Source organism: Zalophus californianus, chromosome 2 (assembly GCF_009762305.2).
Source record: "Zalophus californianus isolate mZalCal1 chromosome 2, mZalCal1.pri.v2, whole genome shotgun sequence".
NCBI lineage: Eukaryota > Metazoa > Chordata > Mammalia > Carnivora > Otariidae > Zalophus > Zalophus californianus.
In genome coordinates this window covers 61,141,508-61,150,107 of record NC_045596.1, presented here as the reverse complement: position 1 = coordinate 61,150,107, position 8,600 = coordinate 61,141,508, and the positions used below count along the sequence as shown (strand labels likewise).

The 8,600-nt window shown below is 39.3% G+C and overlaps 1 pseudogene across 1 annotated transcript; it reads right to left on the bottom strand.

The window, feature by feature from the left end:
* Positions 1–6,823: 6,823 nt before the first annotated feature.
* On the bottom strand, positions 6,824–7,643 carry LOC113924568 (annotated as a pseudogene). Its single transcript, XR_003520711.1, has one exon. The product of XR_003520711.1 is annotated as a nascent polypeptide-associated complex subunit alpha-like (transcript).
* Between the last annotated feature and the right edge of the window lie 957 nt (positions 7,644–8,600).

Here is an 8,600-nt window from a genome sequence, read left to right as displayed (position 1 = left end):
TTCAGTGTTTTTCTTGTGATTGATTTCTAGTTTCATACTGTTATGGTTATAAAAGATGTGACCAAAAGGATATGATTATAAGCTTCTAAATTTATTGAGACTTGTTTTGTGGTCTAACATGTGATCTATCCCAGAGAATGTTACATGTGCACTTGAAAAGAGTGTATATTCTGTTGTTTTTGGATGGAATATTCTATATATGCTAGATACATCTGGTCTAATGTGTCATTTAAATAAAGATACTATTTTCTTGTTGATTTTCTGCCTGGATGATCTATCCATTGATGTAAGTGGCTGTTAAAGTCCCCTACAACTTTTGTATTACCATCATTTCTCCCTTTACGTCTGTTAATATTTGCTCTATGTACTTAGGTGCTCCAATATTAGGTGCATAGATATTTACAATTGTTATAGCCTCTTGTCGGATTGGTTTATTGTATCCATTTTCAAAATTAATTATTGGAAAGTAGGATGCACTCCTTGGAAGTCAACCTTATAACCAAGTCATTTCTCTAAGTTCAAGACAGTGCAAATGAAGTTTTGGCACACAAAGGTCACTGGAATTCTTCAAATTATGACTAGGTTTATGAAAGTTGGGACTATATATCTTCATCTTGATCTTTCTATGCTTTCCCTTTTTCCTCACTTCATTCCTTGAAGATCGCCAGTTGAAGTTTGTGCCTTCATTTGTAAGGTCTAGGAGAACCTCGTTAGGATTAGCAATGTGTATAGAGGGCAATCACCGAGAGCCTTGATCTTTGTTTGCTCTAGACTGGAACTCATTACTTAGTTGCTTGAGGCATTAGCTTCTCTTACCAGTATTTGCTCTATACTTTATAGTTCCATGACCATTCACCTTCATCTGTATTTTAAAGTCAGACAGGCCTGGGTTTGAATCCCAGAGGGACTACAAAGAGGTCATGTGATTTTGGGTTGATTTAATTTCTATAAGCCTCAGTTTACTCCTCAGTGAAATGGAGGTAACATGCTTTCTTTTCTGTGTTCTGGGGAGGACCAAGGTTATATGTATAAAAATCATCCAGCACAAGGGTTGGCATAAAGCACAAATGCAACAAATAATTTCCTCCTATTGTTCTCTTCACAGAGAAGCAAAATACTATTTTGGCAGTATTTTCCTCTCTCGGTATCCCATGTTGTCATTGTATCTTCAGCCCATACCCAAGCATAGTCCTTCCTTGTCTGTTATTGTTGCTAAAATGTAAAATTTAACAAACAAACCAAAGAGATTTTGCATTGCCCTTAGAACTTGGCTTTTGGTGTTCTTAGTTTTGTTTAGTTTGATTATTTTTTGCAAGGCTTCTGCTGACTCTAGACTTGGACTTATTGTTACTAGTACAAGGTGAAGGTTTTAAATTCTTCCATGAAAAATGAATCATCATCACTGACTGAAAGGCCAAATAGGGCATCCAGGAAACAGCAGGACCCCTCTTGCTGCACTTGGTAAAGAAAATACTACAGACGAGGCCATGCTTCAGTGGCTGAGGCTTCTTGCCACTCCTCTTAGTTACGGAGGGAGTCTGTATACAGGGCAGAAGACACAGATTCATACAACTGTTTCCGTACAAAACCTCTATCCCACCATCAACACCAAATTGTACTATGTCTTGAGAATTCACAAGGCAAGTTGGACGAGAACATAAAAGAGGAAGAACATGAAGGAGCAGATGCCGTGGGAGAAGAGAAAAACAATTTTGCTTTCAGTTTATCTGATTAGGCTGTGATAATGCCTTCCACAGAACTGTCCATCACCACCTCACTCAGGTCAGACAAGAGTCTGACCCGAATGCCTAGGCAACAAAGGGCAAACAATGCCAAATTCAATTTTAGCTGATCCTTGAAAGAAGAAAAAATATTCTTCGAGGGGCCTGTTGAGAGCACCACATGAACCCCACATTTTTCATTTTTGACATCTTAGTTTATGTTAACACTTCATGATATAAAATGGAAACCAAAATAGAGTAAGATAAACAGCAGAGACAGACAAATGTGTAAACGCTGCTCAAGATCTCCGTTTCTGCTCCCCAGCCCAGAAATTTTCTCTTTCCTACATCCACTTTAAAATTTTATTTTCAAAAGTGACACTTTCCCACTTAAAGCAATGACGTTTTTCCAGCTCTGTTCAACCTTTTATGTATGGCACCTTTAATTAATTTTTCAAGAAACTTTCCATTATTAGAAATAGGTAAAATTGTTACCCAAAGCCTAGCAATCTTATATTTGCCAACAGTCTAATATTCAATGGACTTCAGTTTTGCACTTAAGGTTATTTCAATGTCCACTCAGGTCCTCGGAGAAACAAATACCAAAGTGGAACTTGACATGCAAGATGTGTACTTGGGGAAACACCTGAGGAAGATACAGGAGAGATGGGTTGGGAATAAGAGGTGAGAGCCTTCTGACCCCCATCGAGTCTGACACATGTGAAAGGAGAGCAGGAAGGAAGGAAGACTGAGTAGGGGGAGCTTCAGCCTGGCTGCAATCCTGAGAAAGTCCTGGCCAGGTTGAACCTGGAGCAGACTGCCTCGCACAGCAGGCATCGGTCAGGAATGACCCAGCCTTCATCCCTGATCTGCTCAGCCATCCACCTGCAGCAGAATGGGGAGCATGGTCTTGGCATGAACACTGCAGCAGATAAAAGGTGTTGACAGTTGGAGGCTGTCTGACCATTATCTTCCTTGCAGCAGTTTCTTCTGAAGGAAGATCTGAGTGGTGCCCCTCCTTGGCTACTGCAACTTCTTAGACTAGTAGCTACTTGAAATTATTTTTGGAATAAGTAGGTATCCATCCATACATACATACACATGCATATATACTAGCTCTTTAGATAAACAAGTGATGTGGACCAACTTTGCTAATAGGATTCAGGTGACGTCTTGACCTTTTTACTGAGGGAAATGAAAGAATCTATAGATCTTTGAAAATTTCTTGATATTGGTTCTAAATGATTGCGAACTTCTGGGGACCCAAAACACCACTGCAGGCCAGTAGGCAAAGAGAGGACTTAATGGTGCTCAGAGGATCAGTGAAGTTTGGGCTCAAGTTTACTTTCCAGGACTCACCCTATGGTTATTTCCTTAGTTCTTGAATGTATAATTCGTGGAGACATGCTTGGAAATGGGTCTAATCTCTACACTGGAATGTTGCAAAAGAGCTAGTACTGTAGAAGGGCCAAGTGAAAGCTCATGGAACTCCCTCCACCCCGTCCTAGGCAATAAACCAAAAGCAATACTACATCCCTAGGATAATTGCCAAGATAAATGTCACCACCAAAGACTTAAAAGATGCAGGTATGGTGATTCCTAGCATTCCAATTTAGCTTGCCTATTTGGTCTGTGCAGAAGATGTATTCATCTTGGATAATGATCATGGATTATTGTAAACTTAATCAAGTCCTGCCAATTGTAGCTGCTATTCCAGATGTGGTTACCTGAGCAAAAGAACATAAGTAGCTGGCATCTGGTACACAGCAATTGATCTAATTTGCTGCCCATCAAACAATTCTCAAGTATCATTACAAGGCTTGTGCTTTCAACTAACAGAGACAGCAGTACCCCTCCAGTCTGTTACCCCAGTCCGTTTCTGCTCTCTGTCATAGGCTAGTCCCCACAGATTGTGATCATCTTGACATCCCACCAAACATCACAGGTATCCACTTCACTGATGATATCATGCTACATTACTCCTCATAAGCAGGTCATAGTAAATGCGTAGTCCTTGTTTTAAATTTCCTCTGCTAAAATAACTAGTGTAGTTTCTGTTTTCCTATCTTCTACTTTCTAAATTCTGTATGGACTAAGCCAAAAACTATTGTCAAATGTCTATTATTTTTCCATGGAAGTCTGAGTTGCTCCATAAAAGTCAGCTGTCCTTCTTATGATTAAAATAAGTACCACATGAGGGCGCCTGGGTGGCGCAGTCGGTTAAGCGTCTGCCTTCAGCTCAGGTCATGATCCCAGCGTCCTGGGATCCAGCCCCGCATCAGGCTCCCTGCTCAGCGGGAAACCTGCTTCTCCCTTTCCCACTCCCCCTGCTTGTTTCTGCTCTCGCTAACTCTCTTTCTCTGTCAAATAAATAAATAAAATCTTAAAAAAAAATAAGTACCACATGAGATATTCAAACAAATTTTTCTACTGGACTCATAATTGCCTTTGACTCCTTTCCATGATACTGGAGTAAATTCTGGCCCTTTAGTTAATTTCTCATTATGTGTGGGGCAAAAAGCATTTATAACCAGTTATGGGCTGAATCATATCCCCTCATCCCCTGCCAATTCATATGTTGAAACCCTAACCCCAGTACCTCAGAATATGATTGCATTTGAAAATAGGGTGTTTAAAGATACAGTTAAGTTAAAACATGGCTATTAGAGTCATATGACCTTAACCCAACATGACCAGTGTCTTATAAGAAAAGGGAATTTGGACACAGAGGAAACATCAGGGATGTGCGCACACAGTGGAAAGACCATGTGGGGACACAATGAGAGGTATCACCTGCAAACCAAGGAGAAAGGCCTCAGAAGAAACCAAACCTGCTGACCTCCTTGACTTTGGACTTTTAGCTTCCAGAACTGCGAGAAACATTTCCACTGTTTATGCTTCCCAGTGTGTGTGTGTGTGTGTGTGTGTGTGTGTGTGTGTGTGTGTGTGTGTATGTGGTATTTTGTTATGGCAGCCCTAGCAAATGAATACATAGACTATAATGTAAAGATGTAATACGACTTTTAAAACCTTCAGTGGTAAGAAACATAAAGCTCATAAAGACAAGGGTGAAAGCATCTCTGTCTTGGTGTCTGTTTCGGTGTGTTTGTGCATCTGTGTCTCCATCAGGATCTCTACCTTCCCTGCTGTCTTAACCTCTTTTGACAACTCTTTCCTGTTTGTTTTGTTTTGTTTTGTTTTGTTTTGTTTGGGCAGGGAGGAGAGTTTTATTTGACCCTCTCTTTCTCCTTCTTTCCCCAAAACTCTCTTTCAATTAACTAGATAATACTAATGATATTTACTGTGTTTTGGCCACTGTTCTGGGAGCTCTACTTCTATTAACTAATTAAAACCTCACATGATCTTATGAAGTAATTATGACATATTATCCCAGTTTTAAAAATGAGAAAAACAGAGGTTAAATAACTTTCCAAAGGTACACTATTAGCAAGTGACTGAATTTCAATGTGAGCCCAAAAATTCTGGCTCTAGAGCTTGTGCTCTTAGTTACTATGCTTTGCCGGATTTTACATTAAAGGGAAGGATGCCTGTGGATATGTCCATTCACAAATATGCTATTTTTACTAAATTGAAGGCAAATGGAAAGACCATTTTTATCTTCCATATAAGTTTAAAAGTGCCTTTAACTTATATGACATAAGTTATATAAGTTATGTCATAACTTATATAACTTATATAAGTTATAGCCCTCAACGCTTTTCTTTGGGTAATATTAAACAGTTACCTCTTTTGGTAATGGTGAAAGTCCACACATGCATATCCAGAAGAATCATATACACACAACTTCTAAATTCAAATATAAAAATTCTAGTGATGATGAATAAGAAGTATGCCCTGATACTGTAACAAACATATGAGTTGATCCTATTTGAGCCTCACAAGAACTTTGTGAATTAGAAGGAGCAGGTACATTAGGGTTGCTTTCCAGATAAGGTAGAGGCTAGGAGAGACTGACAATGAGCAGGGGTGTAAGGCCACAAGCTACCTTTGGTATCAACCACAGGTCCCCCAGTTCTTTCATGCAACTCTTGCCACTTCTCAGAGAAGTCAAGTAAATCGCAATACTAATGCAATACATGTGCTCAACTGTTCTGACGTGACTTTAGCCAAAGCACTGAGAATACACGATGCAGTTAGAATGAGGATTTTACCGTTTTCTGTGCCTTAGCCTAGACTTCATCATGACTCAGCATCAATAAAAGGAAAAGTGGCTCCATGGCACTCTATCTGGCTGTGTGGGATTTTCCTCCATTGATTTTTTTTTTTCTCCATATACTGCTCCAACTTGATCCTGTTTAGTGAATGAGGCCTGACGGCAAATCGAAGACTGAATAAAAAGCTCCCCGCTGAAGCGCTGTCACAGCCGCTCAACCTAGGCTCCCGGGAACTTTGGCAGGCGGAAGAATCCTTTGTCTTCAGTCTATGACAAGAGTGGAAAAAAATCTCAACTATTCGGCTGTGTAGCATCATTCAAGCATGCCTTAATGGGGAAGGTCTAATGAGGAATGTGGTCTTTGAAAAATCTCGCTTTAAAAAACTCCCAAAGCATTCTCAACTGTACAAGTCCACACAATTATAATTAATAGGATTCAAACCATAAACCAGAGATTATGTTACTATTTTACCCAGTTTGATGGCCACGGATGCTTCTTTTCTTTACTGGTTCTGTTCAAAGAGATCTTGGCCTGTTATTATAATCAAATGTGTAGGAGAAAACATCCCTATTCTTCGTGGATTCTATGTAGGTAGCAGGAATAAGAGAATAAAAGAAAAGCCAATTTTAAACTACCAAATGAACCACAGCTGCCCTCGGCCCTTTCCAATCCCCATGCTTCCTCTCCTGCTGTTGACCTATTAATGGATTCCTGCTCTTGGGTTTAACTCAACTTTTGGAGGGGAGCTGTTTCCAGTTTAACAGTTGGAACAGCCTTTGAAGGTAACCAGAGCTCCTTCCCAAAAACAGGACACAGGTTTCTAGCAGGTAAAATTCACTTAAAATTATTCTTCTATCATCATTCCTAAAGAAATTCAAGAACATTCACCCTAACATTGTACTTCAAGCATGGTTACAATATTTTGAATTTTTTTTTCATCCAACAAGAAGCCATAACTTTATTAATGATAGAAAGAGTACAAATTTCAAACCAAGCTGCAGTTATTCTTTTGAAACACCAAAAAAAGTCCTCGTTTTCAGATGGTTACATTGTTAATTCCATAATAGCATTTACAATATCATTACTGTTGTTCTTCAGGGCTCGGACTGCCTTTGCTCTTGACACATTTGCTTGTGACATGACCAATTCTATGTCCTTAACCTCTACACCAGTTTCATCCACCTCTTCTTCTTCACTCTCCTCTTGTACAGTTGGAGTCTGTGTGTTTTCTTGAATGTTTGAGACAGCTTCACCTTGAACTTTGAATTTCTCAGCAGCTGCTAGTTGTGCTTGCTGAGATAAATCCTCGATCTTGGCTTCCCCAAAAACTATGTAGGTATCTGAAGCTGGGCTCTTGTAGACATCTGGTTTTGTGATGACAAAGAGGATATTCTTAGATTTCTGGATAGTGACTCTTGTAACCCCTGTAACCTGTCGAAGACCCAGTTTGGACATAGCCTTCCGTGCCTTCTTTTCACTCTGGCTCTGTTTTGCTTTACTGACTGGTTCTTCATCGATTTCAGCAGCTGCTGCCAGCTGGGCCTGTTGTGTGGTTGCCTGTGTGGAATCCTGTTCCTCAAGCTCTGGTAACTGATTCATCACTGTCAGATTCTGTTCCAGACCCTGTCTCAGCCTGGGGCTGTGGCAACTCCTGCTCTGTAGCAGGGACGGTTTCTGTGGCTTCAACAGGCATTTTGTGAGGGGAACGCGGAACCAAGATGGCGGCAGAAAGAGAGCGAGCGAGAGCGTGACCAATATTTCGAATTTAATTTAAAAAAAAGACAAAGAGGGCTAAAATACTTCAGAAGTGTGTGTGTGATATAGTATGTGAATTATATCTCAATAAAATTGTTATTTTTTAAGTATATGTGTAGTTGAAAAGGGGAAAGGATGAATAAAGATGACAAAAGATAGAATTTTTCTGATTTTGGGCGCCTGGGTGGCTCAGATGGTTAAGTGTCTGCCTTCGGCTCAGGTCATGATCCCGGGGTCCTGGGATCGAGTCCCGCATCAGGCTCCCTGCTCCTTGGGAGCCTGCTTCTCCCTCTGCTTCTCTCTCTCTCTCTCCCTCTGTCTCTCATGAATGAATAAATAAAATCTTAAAAAAAAAAAAGAATTTTTCTGATTTTAAAAAGTCATCACTAGAGGCGGGGGTGATGGGAACTTACTTCTTAATCAGTACAGAGTTGTAGTTTGGAACGATGAAAAAGTTCTGAAGATGGATAGTGGTGATGGTTGCACAACAATATGAATGTACCAAAAATTGCTGAATTGTACACTTAAAAAATGGTTAAAATGGTAAATATTATATGTGTATATTTTACAATTTAAAAAAAGTCATCACTGTTATTTTAATTAACAAAACCATGACTACAACAAGACTACATGCTTGTTCTAGAAACCTCAGAATAAGAAATGAAAAAAAGAGGAAAATATAAATCACTTAAAATCCCACTATCCAGACACAATCATTTTTAATACTTTCCTATCTATAGTCTCCTAAATTTTATCAAAAACATGTAAGTAAATTAAACCGGAGTTGTACTAGCAATATTATTTACCAATGTATTTTTCACTAAAAATAAATACAAATATATATATATCTTTCCATACCTATATAGAGATACACCTATATACATGTGTATATACATTATACATTACATCAGCATCAGAATTTTTAGTGGCCCTATGGTTTTGGACATTC